We start from the raw sequence: 19,507 nt of genomic DNA on the forward strand, positions 1-19,507 counted from the left end.
CATCAAACCATGTTTTGGCATCAAACCCTTTCTAAAATATGTGGTTTTGTTTGTAAATAGCATTTTGCCTCTTCCAGACTACTTTATGTCCCATACCAGAGCCATCTTTTGTCACCTTTATTGGTAATTTGCTAGCTTCAGAGTGATATTTTTACTAATGATGAATTAAAGCACATCATCTTCCAAACAATTCCGAGCTGCAGAAAAGTTCATACTGAGAGCCAGATTTGAAGTGTGACATTTGTGGCTATTTCTTGAAGGGCCTGGCATTTCCTGTAGGACAAGCTGCTCTTTAGAGCCTAGCTGATAAATGTGACATCAGTCAATTAAAGAAAAAATAACAGAGATGTGTAATCACAGAAATTACAATGTAATCATGCAACCCAAAGTATTCTAGATGAGAAAAATATTAACTATTAAAGTAAGAATTGCATTCTGTGACAGAAACAATCAATTACAATCTGTGACAGAAACAATCTAGTTTAGTATTGGATGTATAACTGTGTAAGAATACATAATTTTTGCAACTAACTGACATGTATTTAAAGGAAAGAAACAAGGATAAACCTGTTAACACCTTTCAAAAGTTTTTGAAGAAATAAATCAAACAGAGATCAAAGCCCACTGATGCTGGTGTCAAAACAGGATGAAATTATCCTTGTCAAAATAATGATGACACCATTTTTAGCTCTAGTTTTCCCATTTTATGCTTGTACTTATTTGTCCTTACGATTTTATTAGCTTGTCTAATGGACCTTTTTTCCTTAGTAGTATTTGTGCCAAACCATCTACCTGTTCATCACAATTTCTCTTATTTTCTCATTAGAGGAATAAGGATTTTTCTTCATATTTCACTATGTAACAAATTTCCTGTACCTTGGATCATCCCCATGGGCAGGTGCAGCTGCAGAACTTACTAAACTGTTGTATAAATTATCTTTCTAATGGCTTTATACAGGTCATATTTCCTCTGGAATTTCAGTAGATCTTCCCTTTATTCAGGTACACCTGAGGCAAGTAGGGTTTTTAATTAGTTCATTATACTATATGCAGGAATCATCTAGTTATCCTCTCTTAAATCCTTCCCATACAGTTTAGAACACTCACTTTTTTCCCTCACTAATTTTGCATGTGTTTTTGATTTATACATATAGGATATAGCAAATGGTATAGGCATGTATGTGTCTCAAGTGCACCTAGTTTTCCTAAGAGTTTTAATTTCTTTGTAAAATGGCCTCCACTTAGAATTATTATGTCAATGACTTTGTGTCATCTGAGTTATAAAAAATTCTTTTTTTCCAGATAGCTCACGTAAATATACATAAATATGTGCAGAATATTGATTTTCATTTCTCCTGAAGTACCATATTAAAATATTTCAAGTGAATTATTCTTCCTCTGCAAATACATCTTGGGGTCTATCAATGAGAAAATATCAGTCTTGTCATAGGCTGAAACAGAGACAGTAAGCGCTGCCAGTGATATTATTTTTATTTTGGTATTTAGCCAAAATGGCTCTAGATATTTCGGGGAAGCTAAAAAGAGGAAAAATTGGTTTACATTTTCCTGTCCATTAAAGAATGAAGACATCAGCAATCTGCATATCCTCCAAGCAGGAAATCTAAGAGACAAAGATGTCATGTACAGGGTGCTGCTACTTTTATCAGAATTGCACTGTTCTTCATTTGAATTATTCCTTAATAATTAAAATAAAACAAGTACTCCTGCTTCTTTCCATAGGGATTTGAGAAGATCCAGCAGGTTTCTTTATTTTAAGATAAAATATTTGTTGATGAAGATCAGCACAGATGCTTGGATAGATTATTATTGATCCAGATCTATAGTTCAGCTGATGTGGATGTTATTTTCAGACTAGAGCTATGACAATGTCTCCAGTTTAAAGATATTATAGACTGCATTAGAATGCAGGCTTCTAGCCTGGCATGGACTCAACAAATTCATTGATTCCTCATTGTCATTTAAAATGCAGTTCTAAGATAAAAAAGTAATGATTTCTTTTGTCCTTACAAAGACTTATAAAGCCTTTGTAAAAAAAGGAAAAACAAAAAAAGCTCTAATCAGTTTATGCCATTTTTAGATGTATGCATTTTTGCTGCTTCCCCTCCAGAACTAGAACTGTAAGGTTGCTTTGCTTTGCTGTACCTCGTATCAATTGGTAAGCACAGGTCAAACGTAAACATGTTAATTATTGATCTCCATGACAACATTCCATTACCTATCTAAGCCTAAAATAGCTTATCAAATTGAGTAATCTCAGTAGGGATTTTTGACTGCATGATGCAGAAACTGTGCCACATAGTGAGAAACAATATAGCCCCTCTATTATTAACTCAAGTGGAGGAAAACAAGTGTGAAACTGAATGCATTTACAGCAGATAAGAAAACTGTATTATTTACCAGTGTCTAATCAATCATGTTTGATAATATAAAGTAAGGATTCCCAGCTCATTTAAAGGAAGATAACATCAGGTAGTTTTAGTTAACTGTGTAGATGGTACAACAATTGAAATGCTTGTCAAGTGCAGCTCACTCTCAACAAGAGGTTCTGTCAATGGGCATAGAAGAAGATTTCCCTAATTAAGATTTCCCTAATTAAGACAATTTTCATTTTCAATGTACTTTTTTCTATGTTTCATTGAATACAAAATTTAAAATTGCATTCCGAATTATAGTAAACAGTTGACTTCATAATAAATAGGATATGTCCCTCTTGTTTTGCCAGAATTATATTGTTTTCCTGAATTGCTTTGACTTAACTAAAACTACTGATGTACCCAAAATATAATAAGCTGACATTTGAAAAAAAGGAGCTGTACTAAAAGAGGGATGTTGAAAAGATGTATTCTTTAGGGATGGTAGCTAAATAGGTTCCAGTTTGCATTTTGCAATGTGACATTGCGTGACAGTTTCTGTTACTTTGTTAGATGCTGATAGAATATTTTCAGTTTTCAATGCTACAGTTTGATCCAGTGACTTTGCTTAGTTTGAGAGCACTACACAATTTTTAATTTTTTTTAATAAGTACTTTTACTGTACTTATTCTTTCCCTGAAGCATTCAGGAAATTCCATTACCTTTTTCACTTTACTAATAGCCTTTAGTGAACTGGACTAGCCGATGTTTGTTGCAAATGAGGACACCTTAAATGTCTTGCTTCACCATTAAACTTTACAGAGCGTGAACAAAAGCTTCACCACGGTGGCAGTGACAGTTTGTTCCAAAAATGAGTGCAGTGGAAATTTTTCACTGTAACTAGTCTGAAATATTTTTATTTGCAAAATATAATAAGAAGGAAGAAAAAAAAAGTAGAGCCACATAGTCTTGTACATAATGGAATGAGCAAGCCTAGGAGGTGTTATTGATCACAATATTGCTTGCATCAAATTGTTTTGGCTCAGCCTGCCTTTAAAAGCAGTTGTCACATTGAGTTCTCATCTGTCTTTGTCACTTTTCTTCATTTCATTAAGGTACTGCCTGCAAGCTAAGGACAGGGTAAGAACACTGCACTGCAGTTTTATTCCTTAATTCCTTTAGAACCAACATCACTAGGTCTTTGGTAGTGAGATCCCACCGGTCTGTCATGCCCCAATTTTGGCATTGAACCTTCCATCTTGGAGATATGAATCACAGAAAACATCAAATGCTCTGTGAGTATTACAAGTTCCAATGATGAATGCAAGTAAAGGAAAAAATTGCAGTTTGCTATCTTCTATTTGCAACAGCTATTGCTTAAAAATATATGTAAATTGAGGCCTCTTATGTACTTGGAATAGACAGATATTTAGAAACAGATGGTTGTCAATAAGTCAGATATTTCTTCACAAGTGGTAACACCTGGTAAATTTTCTATTAATGCTCAATTGTCAGACATAGTTTGATGAATTTTGGCCTTTTGCCACATATCTATTAATGAATGTTGCTTTACATTCCTGTACAAGCCTTGTGAGGCACACAATTGTGCCATTAAGGCAAAAGGTTGAATGGAAAATATAATAGTTGCTTTCTAACAAAAGACCTTTACATTATAGTTTAGCAAATTCAAGACTGGGAATGCTTATATATTACAGTTCATCAAGTACTTTCAGACTGCAGGTTTTTTATGCAGAGTAGAATAACCATTTTGCTCTGCTTCTTTACTTTAAGAATTCACTCTTATTGTAATTATGCAAATAGAACTTTGTTTCATTAAAATTTAGGCATATATAGATATTATAGATATAATAGATATATTAGACGTTAGGCATAACTTTGTTTCATTAAAGGTTAGGCATATATAAATATTATATATATATAATAGATGTATTAGACGTTAGGCATATGTATAGAACTTCTGGTAAGTATGTTGCATGTTAATAAATATGTTGAAACATTACACCTTCAAGGACAGGAAGGAGTGCCAATGGAAATTTAAAGAGGCAGAAATATACGCAGGTTTTTCCTATTCCTGAATTGTATAATGCTGTAAAGCCCAATCTTCATATATCCTTATTTATCATAATTAAATACACAACTGATTTGCTGCCCATGCACCCATTTTCCCCTCTCCTGTTATCACCTCTTAACCAAACTGTTGCTCACCTGTGATTGTGCTCTAGCTCATTTGTCTCCTTTATTTCTCTTTCACTTAATACATGACAAAGATAATGAGGAATAAAACCATAAAAATGGTCACATAAACCATACTAGTGCTTGTTGAAGCTGACAGGATTTGATCTCCTGGAGTCTTGTCTGTGATATAGAAAGGTGAAAAAACTGAGCCTGGTTATTTATTTTCTGACAAATGTTAGCAAAAAGTAATCATTTTATTACCTTTCCATGAAATTTCAGTTGAGCTTTAAGCAAGCAAAACTCTTTCTGAGTCAACTAACATGAAAGAGTGCAAATTTAAATCAAGTTTGGAGTTAATAATGAGCATGAATATAAATAATGTTTTTAATGAATATTCTGGTTTTTGCTGTAACCACTTAATTGTTTCTAAGTCATAAGTGAATATTACCTTCACTGCTGAAACACTAATACTTAAGAACCGTTACGGGAAGCACAGTAACAAGGACATGTGAAGCCATTATCACATCTGGGTCAAAAAGAAGGAAGAAACAGAAAGGCTTGGTGGGAATTACTTTGAGTGGGAAAGTATAATATTTTGTCATTAACTGGAGCCAGATCTGTTAATTATTCCGTTATGTTCATATCTTCTTTCATGTGAGAGTAACACATGAAAGAAGAGTAACATTTTGATCTGTTTTCTTTGTGTGACATCCCTTTAAAAATAGACCTAGAATGTAGCCCATTTTTTGTCAAAAGAAGCTATTTTTTAAAATCCATGCATAAATGCTGTTCTCTGATCCTAAATATTGAATTTCTAAGAGTGATCTTGTCATTGTCAGCAGTTTTCTGCCCACATCAGCCTATTTCCTGAATTTCCTTACATAAGACCAACAACCATGGTTTTCTGAATTAGTCCCACAGTGTTTGAAAGCTAGTGAGAAGAGATAATTCTTTATTTTCTCCACCTCTGTGTTTCTCTTGCAATTTATTTTTTTAAATACAAAGCTCACATGAAAAGGTTCATGGTAGGAAAATAAATCCAAGATCCTAATTTGGTGGTGTGTATTTGATGTCCAACTAGTGGAAAAGAAAAGTTAGTTTTAATTTTAGTTTGAATTTCTATTTTAGACTAGAAGGCAGAAACAACTTATTTAACAGTGGACTTCAAAAGGCTGTGCAATATGTAAATTGTTCAAGGATAAATCTTGGCACCAATGATGTCAAGAGCCAATTAATCTTAACTTCTGCAATGATGAACTCCTTTTAAGGTATAATAAACAGTAAATTTATGGCATGCTGTGTAAAACTGCTGGAGCTGAATATGTGGATTCTGAGCTTTGGGAGGTGGTACTGCTGGCGATATTTTCCATCCTTTGCATCATGAGTGAAATTCCTAGTGGCTGAAAAAAGCACTGACATAAACGCTGTGTGTCAGCATCAAGCCTGGTTTCTAGTTAAACTCTTAGTGTGAGTCAGTCAGAGTGGACACTAAAGAGTTTTAATGATTTGTGCCACAGTTGCCTTCATCCTCTCTGATTAGGAAGAGATTGCTGCCTGCTTGTGTCAGAGAGTCCCATCCCTGGAATGGCCATGACTATGTCACATGTATCTTTAAGACACCCTGTCTGGGTGAGCTCAAGCACAGAGCAGAAATCACGTATTTGTGACCTGTGAATGTGGCCTTGCATGCACTCAGTGTAGGCACATTCCCATATTCCCTATATACAGCTGGCCTCTCCATTCTGTCTCGAGGAGTGGAGAAGAACCTGGATCAAGATGCTCTCACATGAGTTGTAAGCTGGGGTTTTAGTGAGGGAGGATAGCAGGACTCTTTGAAGGGGGTGATTTGTGGGGGAATAGAATGTAAGAAAATGAAGACAGTGTAGAAAGTAATCTCACCCCTGAGGAGTTGCAGCTGTACTAATTCTCAAAGATTAGGAACAGGCCTGCCCTTAACAGGCCACAGCTGTGTCCAATGAGGATGAGTGCTATAAATGAGTGGGTTAGCTGAGTGAGGAGAGAGCTGGAGTTTGTTGGCTGTGTTGTGAAGAAGAAGGAGTTGGAGTCAGTGCTGTGAGGAGTTGCCCATGAGGAAATCACCAAGAAGGTATGGAACTTTTGAAACAAGATCACAGAAGTGGAACTTGGCTGTGGAACTTATTTCTTTCTCTTTAGTCCAAAATGATGCCAGTGTGCTGCTTCTCAAAACCAATCCGTCTGTTTTTTGTCTGTGAGGCAAGGATGTGCTAAAGGAGTAAGGTCACTCACGCAAGGACTTGGCGTCCTGTTGGCTCAATTTGGCAGTTAAAAATACAGCCACTGATACTTTAGCTAGATAGAAAATTAGTACATGAGCCTAAATAAAATATTTGAGATACATGTTTTAGCAAGGATTTTCTTAAAAAAAAAAGTAATTTTCAAATTAGTTTAGGAGGTTTTTCATATGTTGACCTATCAAAAGAGTTTTCCAATGTTGGCACATTGATAAAAATGTTATGGTCTTCTAACTATCATACAAACATTTTCGTTAAACGTAAACTCTGTTTTGAACATTGGTTTGTTTGTGTTTTTTTTTTTTTTTTTTTTTTTTTTTTGTCCCTAATGATTTGAGGGAGTGAGGTTTTAGAGAGAATGTCAAGGAGATCATAACTCTACAAAGTCTTAGTGGGAAGGAGTTCCACTTGTCTTGGTGAAATCTTAAATTTGGCAACATAAGCTACTCATACATTATTTATATTATAATGTTATTCAAATGTGCACATTTCTTAATGATTTTTCCCTAAATCTGCTATATTTCTAAGAACTGGACATCTATTTACTATCTGACTGTGGGTGTCCACTCTATTTCAACAAGGATGAGCTTAGAAGAAAGTTCTTCTTCTACCTGAACCATAACCTTTCATAAATTGCCTTCTTGCTTCATTAGGAGCAGACTAAAATAATATGGGGGAAAAGCTTAACATCTGCTTTTTTTTTTAATCCATATGCTCAGCCCCTAATGCTGTTTCTGTGAACTCAGAAAACAAGTAGGTTCCTTCAAATTGCATCATTCTAAACATTTTCTACTTTACTGATTGCTACAAGTATAAAATTCTTGTTTATCATGGAGATTAGTCTGAAAGTAATCAAAACCCTGTCATTCTCAAGGTCCATGACTAGAGGACAGAGGCTATGGTATGAAAATATGTAATGCTGCATGTTCTAGTGTAAACAGGGATTAATCTTTGATGTATTGAGCATATTAATCATTATCTAAAGAGGAGTTCCACAGTAATGCAACTGGAAGAGGCCTAAAGAAATGAGTGCATCTACCATTAAAGTGGTTATTGATTGAAGGTTAATGTTGTGTGTCTGGGAGATCACTCTCCATCCTTCTTTTAATCAAATAAGTGCAGAACTGAATGACTGACTAAACTGCTTGGCTAGCTGTTCATCTTATTCAATATGGGATATCAACATTGATTGTTTAAAGTAATCCAGTGGCTAAAATTCTACAGCTCTATGTCAACTGGAAATAGTCATGTAGTCATGCTTACCTACCAGTAAAAACTTGATACTTTTTTAACTTGGTTCACATTCAAGCTGTTAACATCTATTGCTTATTCCACTCTAAAAAAGGTTGCACCTTTTTCTTCCTCCCATTTAAAACACTCTTTTCCTTTTTTTTTGTATTCTGTTATATGGTACGGTGCATTTCTGTATGGTCTTCATATGGAAGAGAATGACAAGGTTGGATAAATGCTCCGGAGAGATGGAGGTAGCCTAGGGAGCATGCTCAGAGATAGGAAGGTTCAGGTGATGTTGGGCTGCATGCAGCAGCTATGCAGAGTCTTAGGGTAAATGCCAAGCCACACAGTGCGGAGGGATAGGAAGGCTGATAAAAACAGGCAATGAAAATAGAGCGAGGGTCCCAGAATGACAAAATCAAAACATTTTCTTAGGACCACAGATTGTGCACAGATAGCTGCTGCAGTCAGAAAATGATTGAGTTGCTGAAATTACACTGGGGGGTGAGGCTGGGGCAGAAATTCCACTGCTTATGGCAGAGTGCGAAAAGCTTCCCTTTTCTCTTCTGTCTTACTAGTCAGTCAGAATTTTCTATGCTTTCAAAGTAGAAAGGGATGATGAAGAGCTGAAATCTAATCACGTAGATTAAATGGCTTAGTCCCTAAATGCTGAAGGATTACACAGGAGTTAACATGGCATTTCAGAGCACATAAATGAAAAGCCCAATTAAAGTCTGCATAAAGTAGGTTGTGTAAATATCATACCAGTCTAGGACTTGACAGTGTCAACTTGTCAGCTGATATTTCCTCTACTCTGATATATCCTCAGTGGATTGACGATTCATTTCTCTGTTTTTCTAGTTTAGGCTTGACCTTTATTCTACAAGGGCCAAAATGAATTGTGGTGCAATCTTCTAGAAACATCAGTAGTGAATGTCTTGTGTAAAGAAACCCATACAAAATGATTCAGAATGAGTATTTTTGTTATCATCTTTTTGTTGTGTGGTCTGAATTTGAGTTTTTAAGCTATATTATACTAAAGTCAGTGACAGTTTAAAAGTTAAAAAAAATAATTATCCTCTTATCCTTTGTGGCAGTAATAACTAGTCTGTATAATATGAATGTCATGTACTGTGTATCTTTTGAGGAGTTTAATTGTCGCAAGACATAATTCACAGAACACTAAACATTAGTCTGAGTAAAGAACCTATTTCTATTTACAAGGTAATGAAACCTTCTCTCAAATAATCAACAAGCTAATGAGACTTTCTGAATAACCCTCGACTATATGTTGGTTATTTTTGTAATTTAGATGAAACACTGCTGATAAATAAAGTAGAAAATCCTTAATTGAATGTAAACATTCAAACAAGAGAGAATAAATTAGTTGAAGCCAGAAATGAAAAGGATGAAGAAGTTCTGAATGGAAGCTACTCCAGCCAAGATGATGGTGTAGGAGGCAGAAACGCACTGCATTACTGTCTATTGATTCAAGCACAATAAAGCTTATCCAGGCACAATGAAGTTTCTCCCTGATTGCTTACTGAGCTGTATAAAGGCTTTCCAATGGACAAAGTAGCAAACTTTTTCCCTAAAAATGTCTGAATTCAACATCATCTCTCCTTTTCTGTACTTGCTTGCTTTAATATTTGGTGTCAGACGTGAATTTATACTAGCAGCCTCAGAGGTTCCTTTGTTTTCACATCACCTGTAAAACAAGCTTTTCAATGTTCTTCATGAGGGAGCAGTATTATAAAGACCAGCAAACTCTCCAATGAACGTGTATGATATCTGAGTACGTTTTCTAAGATAGATGCAAAACTATATTGAGTTAATAGAATGCTTCTTTTTTTTATTTATATGCATCTATAATGTAGCACAGGTTTTGAAGGAGGAAAAAAAAGAAAACTGCATTTGAAAATATTGGACACTAACCTTGAAGCCCTGAACTTGGCTACTCTCTTCTACATGACATCTCTAGGGACTGGCTTCCAGGGCTTTCTACTTTCCCATATAGCTTATATTTCACGTTCCTTTGTCTTTCTGTCATTGCCTCTTATCCCCTCTCATCCCTCATATTCAGTGCAGTTAAGGATCACACTGCCTGTCCTGCTTTTATGTGGGTGCACTCAGAATGGAGAAAACAGTTATCCCAGCAAATGGCTGGTTGGTCCTGCAGCTGAATGTGTGGGAGAACTGAGAGCAGCACAAACTGAAGAGAAAATGTTTATGATGATACTGAGAAACTCTGGAATAAGAACATTTTTATATAGATGTTATTAGTGTCACATCTTTATTTAGAAAAAAAAATATTTCTTTACCAGTGTGATGACTTTGGTATAGGAATGCTTCATTAACAAATCTCATGAAATTAGAATATCAATTCATAGAAGAAATGGAAGAAAAGTCTATGGTTTGGTATTTTATCTTTCAATTTTAAAGGAAGTAGTAACTAGTTATTAACATACATTTGTTAGTGTATTAACTTACATTTGTCAGTGTTTTTTTTTCTGGAGAAAATTTCCCTTATATACAGCTTTAAAGCTAAGGTTTTTGTATTTTATGCATGCAAGCTTCTGCCTGCTACATGTATATATTTTGCACAATGATGTGTTACTCATTTCTCAAGACACTGGAGGGTATTATACATCAAACTAAGGGTTTGGTCATTACCTTGATACATGAGATTCATTTTGCTGGTTGTGAATGTTATGGTTGCTACAGCTGTGAATCACAAACATATTTTAAACAAGACCATAAAAAGTTAATCTTCTTTTTTCATACAGTGGTGTAATCCTGTAGCCACTTGTCTGTGTTCTTAGCAGTCTCTCTTTAAACATGTGGTGCATGATAGTCAGTTGAGCAGAAATGAGATTAGTTTTCCTCAGCAAGGGTAATAGTATCTGTTAATGAACGCTCAGGACAGGAAAGACGTGAACTTGTTGGAATGGGTTCCGAGGAGGGCTATGAAAATGATCCTCCTGTGAGGAAAGGCTGAAATATTTGGAGTTGTTTAGCTTGGAGAAGAGAAAGCTCCACTGAGGCCTTGTAGCAACCCTTCAGTTATTGAAGGGGGCTTATAAAAAAGATGGGAACAAATTTTTTAGCAGGGGCTGTTATGATAGGACAAGGGGTAATGGCTTTATCTGAAGGAGGTCTAGACTAAATAAAATAAATAAAAGGAAAAATGTTTTTACAATGAAAGTGGTGAAACACTGGAATAAGCTTGCTGGAGAAATTGCGGATGCCCCATCTCTGGAAGTGTTGGAGACCAGGGTTAATGCTGCTTCAAGTAATGTGATCCAATTGAAGATGTTCCTTTCCCTGTTCTTTGCAGGGAAATTTGGACTAGATGACCTTCAAAAGTCCCTTCCAACCAAAAATATTCTATGATATAAGAATTTTTTTTCAGCAGATAATGAATAGCACTCTTCCTGCACATGCCTTGGGCACAGACGGAGCTATGGGCTGAAGGAAGTGCAGTTTCCAGATGAAGGATGGAGAACAAACACCATGAAACCCTGAGTCTTTGGCCTGCAAACTCTACTGCCAAATTTGAAACTGACAAATTTTTAACCTCTTTTACTATGAAAATAAACTCTCCATTTTGAAATTTATTTAATTATGTGGAAAGATATTTCTGATCCATGGCACCCCTTCTGAATCCTCGGTATGATACAGAGGCATTGGTCACAATCTCAGTAGCTGAGTTGTTGCCAAGGGGATAATTATGAGTAGATAATGACTCAGTACACCAATAGCTCACATACTGCCTGTACAGTCTTGGGAAAAAGTGGTTGTGAGAAGACAAAATAAGGAATGAAACTCAACATGTGATTAATATTATGTGTTTTGGCTTTTCTGAGACAGTGAAAATGTCCTGTTAGTAAGATCAAAAGCATTACAGAAATATCCACATTGATTTATTTATTGCAAAAAAGTCATTAGACAGGAAGAAAGAAGGGGATTTTGGGGGGGATGGAAAATTTGGTTTGGTTTGGCGGAGGAGTTGTTTGGGGTTGTTTTGTGTTTTAGGAGACTTTGGTGGGGTTTTTTTGCTTGGTTTAGTCTTGGGTTTTGCTAATCTTCTCCTTTATAAATTTTCATTGTTTAAACATAATTTGCTTTCATCTGTGATTCTCTCTCATCTGCATCTTCATTAAATTTATTGTTGCTGTGGTCTTCTGACTTGTTTTTACAAAAAAAGCTTTGTCAGCTCACACAAAGAAAGTACCAAGACCATGTACTGCATTATTAAAAAATTTTGTCTGAGAGGAAAAGGAGGTACTCTAATGCGTGTTGTACTATAGGGCTGTTTATCATGAAAATTGGTAGAACATACAAGAGCCTGAACAATTTTGTTTCTCATTGAAATTAGCTGTACTGTAGTAAGAGTTCAGACAGGTGATTTTTTTTTTGCCCAACCTATATTTTTATGTGTAAAAGACTTGATATGTATAGAGATCATATGTATGCATTTATGGTGGGTTATGTCAAGAAGTAAAAAATTTCCTTTTGCTACATCTGCCTATGTCTTTGATCATTAATAATCTTCCTACTGTAAGTTCCCTAATGGGTAGAATGGCATTTAGCTGTCTTCTAAGATTCTCAAGTAAAGTTTCTCTTCCAAAACCAAAATCTACAAGACTTCTGAAGACACAAGCTGAGTAAAGTCTTGATAAGATTCCTAAATTTGCATAAAGTAAGGGTATATTTAAGGGCAGCATTCCAAATCCATTTGAGTTGGTAGGTTATTCAGTGAATTTGGACTCTGAAGTCAGTAAATATTTTGCTGAGATTTTAATACTTTGTTTACCTTTTTGTGAATTCTTTACTGAGTCTTATGGTTCCTGGTGCTTCTGCTCCCCTGAACTGGATAGAAAGGAAAATAAAACTTGGAATCCTGCAGAAGCTGTTCAGTTTCTCATAACAATAAATGTTCAGTTGACTAATTGTCTCTCTTTCACAAATGAATCCTGTTCTCTCCAGATGATTTTTTGGCAGTGAGATGCCTAATGAAACAGAGTAAGAAATATACCCACAAAGGTTTGGAGGAGGAAGAGAATGTGAACCATATTCTGTTTTAAAAATAAAGAAGCATTTGAAGTGTATCAGTAGGAACAGGCAAGAGAGAAAAATAGTACTGGATGAAAGTTGAGTTGCTAGGAAGTTACCTCTAAGTGTTAACACTAAACTCGTTTTTGCCTTAGTTGGATTCTTATTTTTTTTACTACTGTACTTGGAATTGCCTTTAATGCTTGACATTAATTTGTCTCTACTATAATTTTGTTATATATTTCTACTAAGAGTACTGCAGAATTAATGGTATAGAGACCTTTAGTGAAACTACTTGTTAGAATCCTAAAATAAGTACAACATCTCACAGCCCATCACTTAAAATTCCTGTCTTGCCATATTAATGAGTCTCAGACAGCATTAATCCACTGGGAGGACATGAGTCTCAAAAGCCCAAGAGCAGCATAAAGGAGATGGACATTCGTTCGAGTCTTAGAGCCCCATGGGACCTTACAGGTATAAACTTGGCTATAAATTAACAAGAATCTTTGCTTGTCCTCAGGCTATCTGAAATCTATGAGAAGTTTGTAGTGTTTTGAGGAAAAAAAACCCCAACACTCTAATGGATTGCCATTTGTTTAAAATCTGGCTATGGGACTGTGTTCTGTGTGCATACTTTGTCTCGCTATGGGATGTAAGGTGAATTTAAGCCCACTGGCTATAGATTTTCATAGCAAGTCAACCATGCTTCTACACTGCTCAATACAGACCAACATATATTAAACAGCTACCTTGTGGATTATTTAGAGGGAGATTAATAGATAACCATGCAAAACCTTTGCCTGAACATTAGTGAACCAAGATGTTCTGTTTTGCTTTTCTGCAGAATACAAGGAGTCTATGACTTTCTTTTCTGGAAAAGAGGAAAAAAGGCATTAGAAAGCAGAATGAGGGATTTGTCTTGAGTGCTCAGATAAGTACTCTGGTATAACCCTCAATACCCTGCAAATGTTGACAAGTTTCTTCCTAAACCATTGTTTAGTAATCACATAGTACTGAATTATCAAGGGCCATCCAAAAAGAGAAGTCTTTTCAAAGCCGATGCTGTAAGATCAAAATGTATTAGCTTCTTTTTTAAATTTGTTTTCTTCTGATGACTTTCTGTGCTTTTGTCCTCTGCCAGAAGCAAATCAGAAGCAATTCCAATTGACAGTAAATCTGATGGCATATCAATAAAGAACAAAAGCACAAGAGGTTTCAGGTAAAACTAGATTGCTTCCACTCAGATAATTATCACTTGTCCATCAGAGCAAAACTTGCCCTACTTTTATGTTTCGTGAGTAGGACATAGGAATAGGACACTGTTCCATTGACTTTTTCCTGCGTTTTGGGCAAGTCACTTCCTTGTTATCATGAATTACAAATATAATTACGCTTAACTTCCCTTTTAGAGATAGGTAAAGAGAAAGTGCTATGTAGTTGTTTAGTTTTATTTTTGGATCCTAACCTTAAAAGCTGCTTCGTGTTGTATGAAACTGATTACAAAACATGGGTAGTTTTATGGAAACTATCACAGAAAGTTACCGGGAATCTAATACAGTTTGTATATGTGAATGCAGAAATAGGTAGAAGATGGCTTGATTTTTCTGTCTTTCTTTTCCCTTGGATGACCAGTTGAATTGGTAAACCAGATAAAAAGGGTCAACATCAGTGGAGATCCTGTACATTACAGCTGGATCTCTAACAATGAGACTTCTGAAATTTCTTTCATATTCTGTTTAAGGTATTGATTTGTAACTTGATTGTCTTAGGTTTGGCTCTGCAACACACATCTTGTATGAGTTTTGACAAGTTGTTTGGTTAAAATGTGTAGATGTTACATGGTTTACATTCATAAAATCATGATATTAATTTTTATTTTTCTGTTTGTTGTACAACCCTTGTACTGCAACAGACAACACTGGTAAATAGGACACATGATTGTGAAGGATGCTCTTCTGAATTGAAATAGGGCAAGTGAATATAATCATGAGATTTCAGAAACCTGGTTTCTATTGGATGATCAGGCAGGAGTGATTATAAAGTACTTCTCCCTGAAAAGAGCATACACACCAGAAAAAAAGCTACAGAATCTATTTTCCAGATTTCATAAAACTTTTCTTTTTAGAAAAATTTTTGTGGAAAGTTTCACATGTTGTATTTTTTCTATACAGTTTATCTGCCACTAATTGAGGTATAGAAATTTAGAATATTAGTCAAGTTGTTCTGTAACTGGTTCTAGGTTTCTCTGCATTTTGATTAAGACAAGCTTCTCTATAACAGTGAGTTCTTGAAAGATTTAAATAGAAAACCAAGAACGTCTTGTAGCGCAAGCATAAAATATTTCCTGTTGTGAATGTCCCTTAGGCTCTACTAAAGAAGTTAAAAAGCAATTGCCCAGCACTATCTGGGACTGTTGGTCCTAATGTAGTCAGAGGAGATCAGCATAAATGAGCTCTATGAATATTCTCTAGTGAAGAAAATTATTGCAAAATGAGTCTAAACTGCTGTCCTTTCCCTCAAAATGCTCCAATAGCTAGAAAAAAATCCACAACTCTGATAGTCTGGATTCCTGGGAAAGACATGTTTAGGGCTAACAATAAAGAAAAAATGTGGATGCAGGATAATCTGTTTCCACATTAACACTCAGTATGGTTGACTAAGTAAGAAGTGGGGCTTCTCTTGCAATACTTAACACTGTTCATTCAAATAAACCTGTACAATATGTGAAGTATATGCCATAATATAAAATACAGAAGAGATTTTTATGTTGTTCCTTTTGTATACATCATCTTCATAGTTTCTTTGGCCTTTGGTACAGATTACCTTTTAAATGGCTGTCATTTGCCTTCTAATATGCTCTGATGCATTGACTTTCTATTGTACTGGACAATTTTAAGTTGTGTACCACTAGTGAATGTAATGGTGATGTTGTCTCTGAGAATGGAAAAGCTCAGTAGTAACTCATACACCAAGTTTTACCTTTTTTCTCTGAAATTTTGTCCAGCTTGAACTGTGCATGGTAAAAGTTTGACCATCAAAATAAAACACGGATGTGGTAGAAGCCATCTCCAAAATTTTGCATTCTAGTGGTGAGGTTTTGGCTTTTTTCCAATTCAAATGAGCACAGTTACTATTATTCTTTATTATCCAGACCAAAAAAAACCAAACTGGTGAATCATAGCTTCATATCCTAGAGTGGTATATAATACATATTGAATTTCATTTGTACGCTGTATGCATATGTTTATTATGCTGAAAGCTGATTACCCAATTTCTTCTCAAGTCTTTGAAGGTGCTTTGCCAGCCCTTCCTGAAGTTTGTAAGCATATTGTTTTTGACAGTCAGGAGAGTTTGAGATTTCTGTATTAATTACTCTGTTTATATAAAAATGAGCTTTATAACATTTGTGTATTCCTATTATACGTATTTTAGAAATTACAGAGTAATTACAGCAATTGCCTAAACTGCATGTGGTGTCTAATTTAATAAGATGCAGCTACATCATTTTTCACATCTCATAAAACTAAATATGTGAGACAGTGAAGTCATAATGAATGTTGTAACAGTATATAACACATAGAGTTCTAAAACTGTTATTAGTTTGCTTAATGGTAATTATTCATATAATTAAGAAAAAATTGTGTATTTGTCTCCACATGTAATGTGTAAAGTACGTGAATGGTTATTACTTCTCACTTTGTTACTTTATGCAAAGAAATGCATGTTACTTTTTTCCTCCCATGTAGGGCAGAGCCTTTACCAGTATCAGTCTGGTAATATTAGCTCTAGCCTGTGGTAATGCATTTTAGTAAGCCAAAAGGGATGGCCATTTATCAGGCTTGACAAGTGGTGGCTGAATAATAACTTTCCTGTAATACAGACACTTTCCTGAATGTTTAAGTGCTGACGGTTTGAACATTACAGCTCACCAAATTTTAATTGATTTGAGGTTCCCTGATTCACTAACCTCTAAGTAAGTGCCAGAACATCCTGGGGTTTTATTTTCTTTTAGTTGTCTATGCAGATGAATCTACAGTCAAGTGTTTGGTACTCTAATGTCCTATAGATACCCCAGAAATGTATTTCCTTCTCAAATATGTAAAGCCTTCTCTGCACAAGAGACTCGCAATCCATACATCCAAAAATACAGGTTTTAGCTATGTGTGAAGTACAGGAAATGTAAACATTGCTTAGGAAGGGAAGTGCTTGAACAATGAGACATAATGTTTCTCAAGTCCTGTTTGCGTGACTTCGAAGTGTACGTTTTACAGCTTGAAAGTTTCAGAGTCAGGATGAAATTAGAGAATCTGGCAAGGATTTGAGCTAATTCTGCATAATTATTGCCAAAGTGTGACCAGCAGCCTGATCAATGTTTTCATTTTCCTCTCATGCTTCAGAGCCATAATTCAAGAGTTTGTCAGAGGGTCATGGAAGCTTGCAGCTATGTCCTTTAGGTCCTGAACCAAGAAATTTTGAGTTTTTTGGGGTTTTTTTTGTTGTGTTGTTTTGGGTTTTTTTAAGCTTTCTGCTTTACATGCACGTAAATTCCCCAGCTATTCTGGGAATTTTCAACTTCTTGCCTTTTTTCCTCATTTTGATTTCAAGACATGTAGGCTGTCCTCCACTTAATTTCAAGGAGAAATGAAAATAAAAGCTCTTCTGTGCTCTGTGACCATATGGGAAGCATTGTAGTGATGAATACTTCCTACTGATCAAAAAATATGAGCAAAAAAGACATTTTGTTTTCTGTTTCAGAGTAATCACTCAAAAATTGTGCTTTCTTCAAAGACACCAGTGAAAGATGAAAAAAATCACAAAAATAAATTAAGGAATGTGTTTATATTTTTGTGTTGTATGTTATTTTCTTGTATGCCATCATTTGTGTTTGAAAAAGGCATTTTATATTATGTTTTCCATTTAAATTGCAGTGATCTGTAAGGTTTTCTCTGGAGGGTTCTTGACCTTGTTCTTCATGTGAGATACTTCAAAGTCAATTATAGGCATTTGGGCAATAAATGAGGGTGCTAAATATTGCCATTTCATTCATCTAAAGAGCCAGGTAAAGGAAATATGGCAAATAATATAAATTTTGCCTTGTATTCTTACTTAGAAATTAGTAGAAGAAACACATTCGAACAAGAATCGATAAGAAGTGCTCATTATATATGACTTTTCATTGCTACTTTCTGGAGAATGGTGCAGTCTTCTTCAGGTCTTCAAAGAATGAAATATTCCAAGGATGACAATATTCACAGAGACCAGCCAGTTACACAGAAAATTCTTACACTGATAAACAAGAAGCTATTATAATGGCGAGTACCCAAAATAAAACAAAACCGCAATTTAGAAATTTAGATATTCCTGCAGTGTATGAAACTTTTCCTAGCTGCATAAATACTTTACTCAACAGAACTGCTTTAGTTATTTGGCTGCTTTGCCAGATACTCATGCTGTTTAATGAGTTAATGTGTATACTCATGACATTTATCATTAACGAAGTGAATCACTACAGAATATATATAAATATATATGCATACATATAATGGAATAGGCGAGCTGTTATATGCATTCCAGATATGAGAAAAGTACTTTCAGATTCTTCTTTTCCTGTGTATTAATATACTTTGGCTTGAATTGTAGTGGTTTTTGGCTTTTTTTTTTTTTTTTCCTGACAGCAACTGAGTGCTGTGTGTGCTGAGATTGTGTAGTAAAATTCACACAGGACTGGAGTAGTTCAATAGCTGACTTCATGATACAGTAAGTCGTAATTTAAGTCTATTTGATATTTACCTACCACTGGAGAAGGGTCCAAGGCAGGCAGTTTCATTTCTTGTCGTTCAGCAAGGGGCTCAGGAATGAGTTGGATCTCTGTGAGGTAAGTTGAACTTCTGTAATCGCTCACAACTGGAAAGTAAATAAGAATGATGTTCATTCTTATTAAAGTACTGCACACAGTGGTTTTTACATTTTTATACACAAAATATGTCAAAGAGAAAGAAATAGGTGGTGGGGAAAAAATACATATTTTATTGCTGATTTTTCCCAACTGTTAGTGTGCTGGACAAATAATGCGAAAAACTCCGAGTATATAACTAAATATATGTTTAAAAATCTGTTTTCAATTCTCGCTTTTAAAGCTACCTGATCTGGCCCAATCGTAAAGACCATGTATTTTAACTAGGTAAATAAAATATATTCAAAAATAGTGAGTTCCAGGGATGTAAGCACAGCAGTATTTTTAATTACTCTTTTGAAATTTTTTGCTTATGCTATAGTAACCAATTTAATCTCTACATACTATATGATATGTACTATATATGTGTACATGTGCTTGTAATATACTGATAGTACTGTTTATAATTTTAATTTATACAC

At 35.1% G+C, this 19,507-nt stretch overlaps 1 protein-coding gene across 6 annotated transcripts in view; it reads left to right on the forward strand.

Annotated features, from left to right (window-relative positions):
• Positions 1-19,507, forward strand: part of CDH12 (cadherin 12) — a 536,918-nt gene that overhangs the window by 208,543 nt on the left and 308,868 nt on the right. The gene's annotated exons all lie outside the window — the stretch shown is intronic.

This window comes from Zonotrichia albicollis, chromosome 1, assembly GCF_047830755.1.
Source record: "Zonotrichia albicollis isolate bZonAlb1 chromosome 1, bZonAlb1.hap1, whole genome shotgun sequence".
In the NCBI taxonomy this organism is placed as follows: domain Eukaryota; kingdom Metazoa; phylum Chordata; class Aves; order Passeriformes; family Passerellidae; genus Zonotrichia; species Zonotrichia albicollis.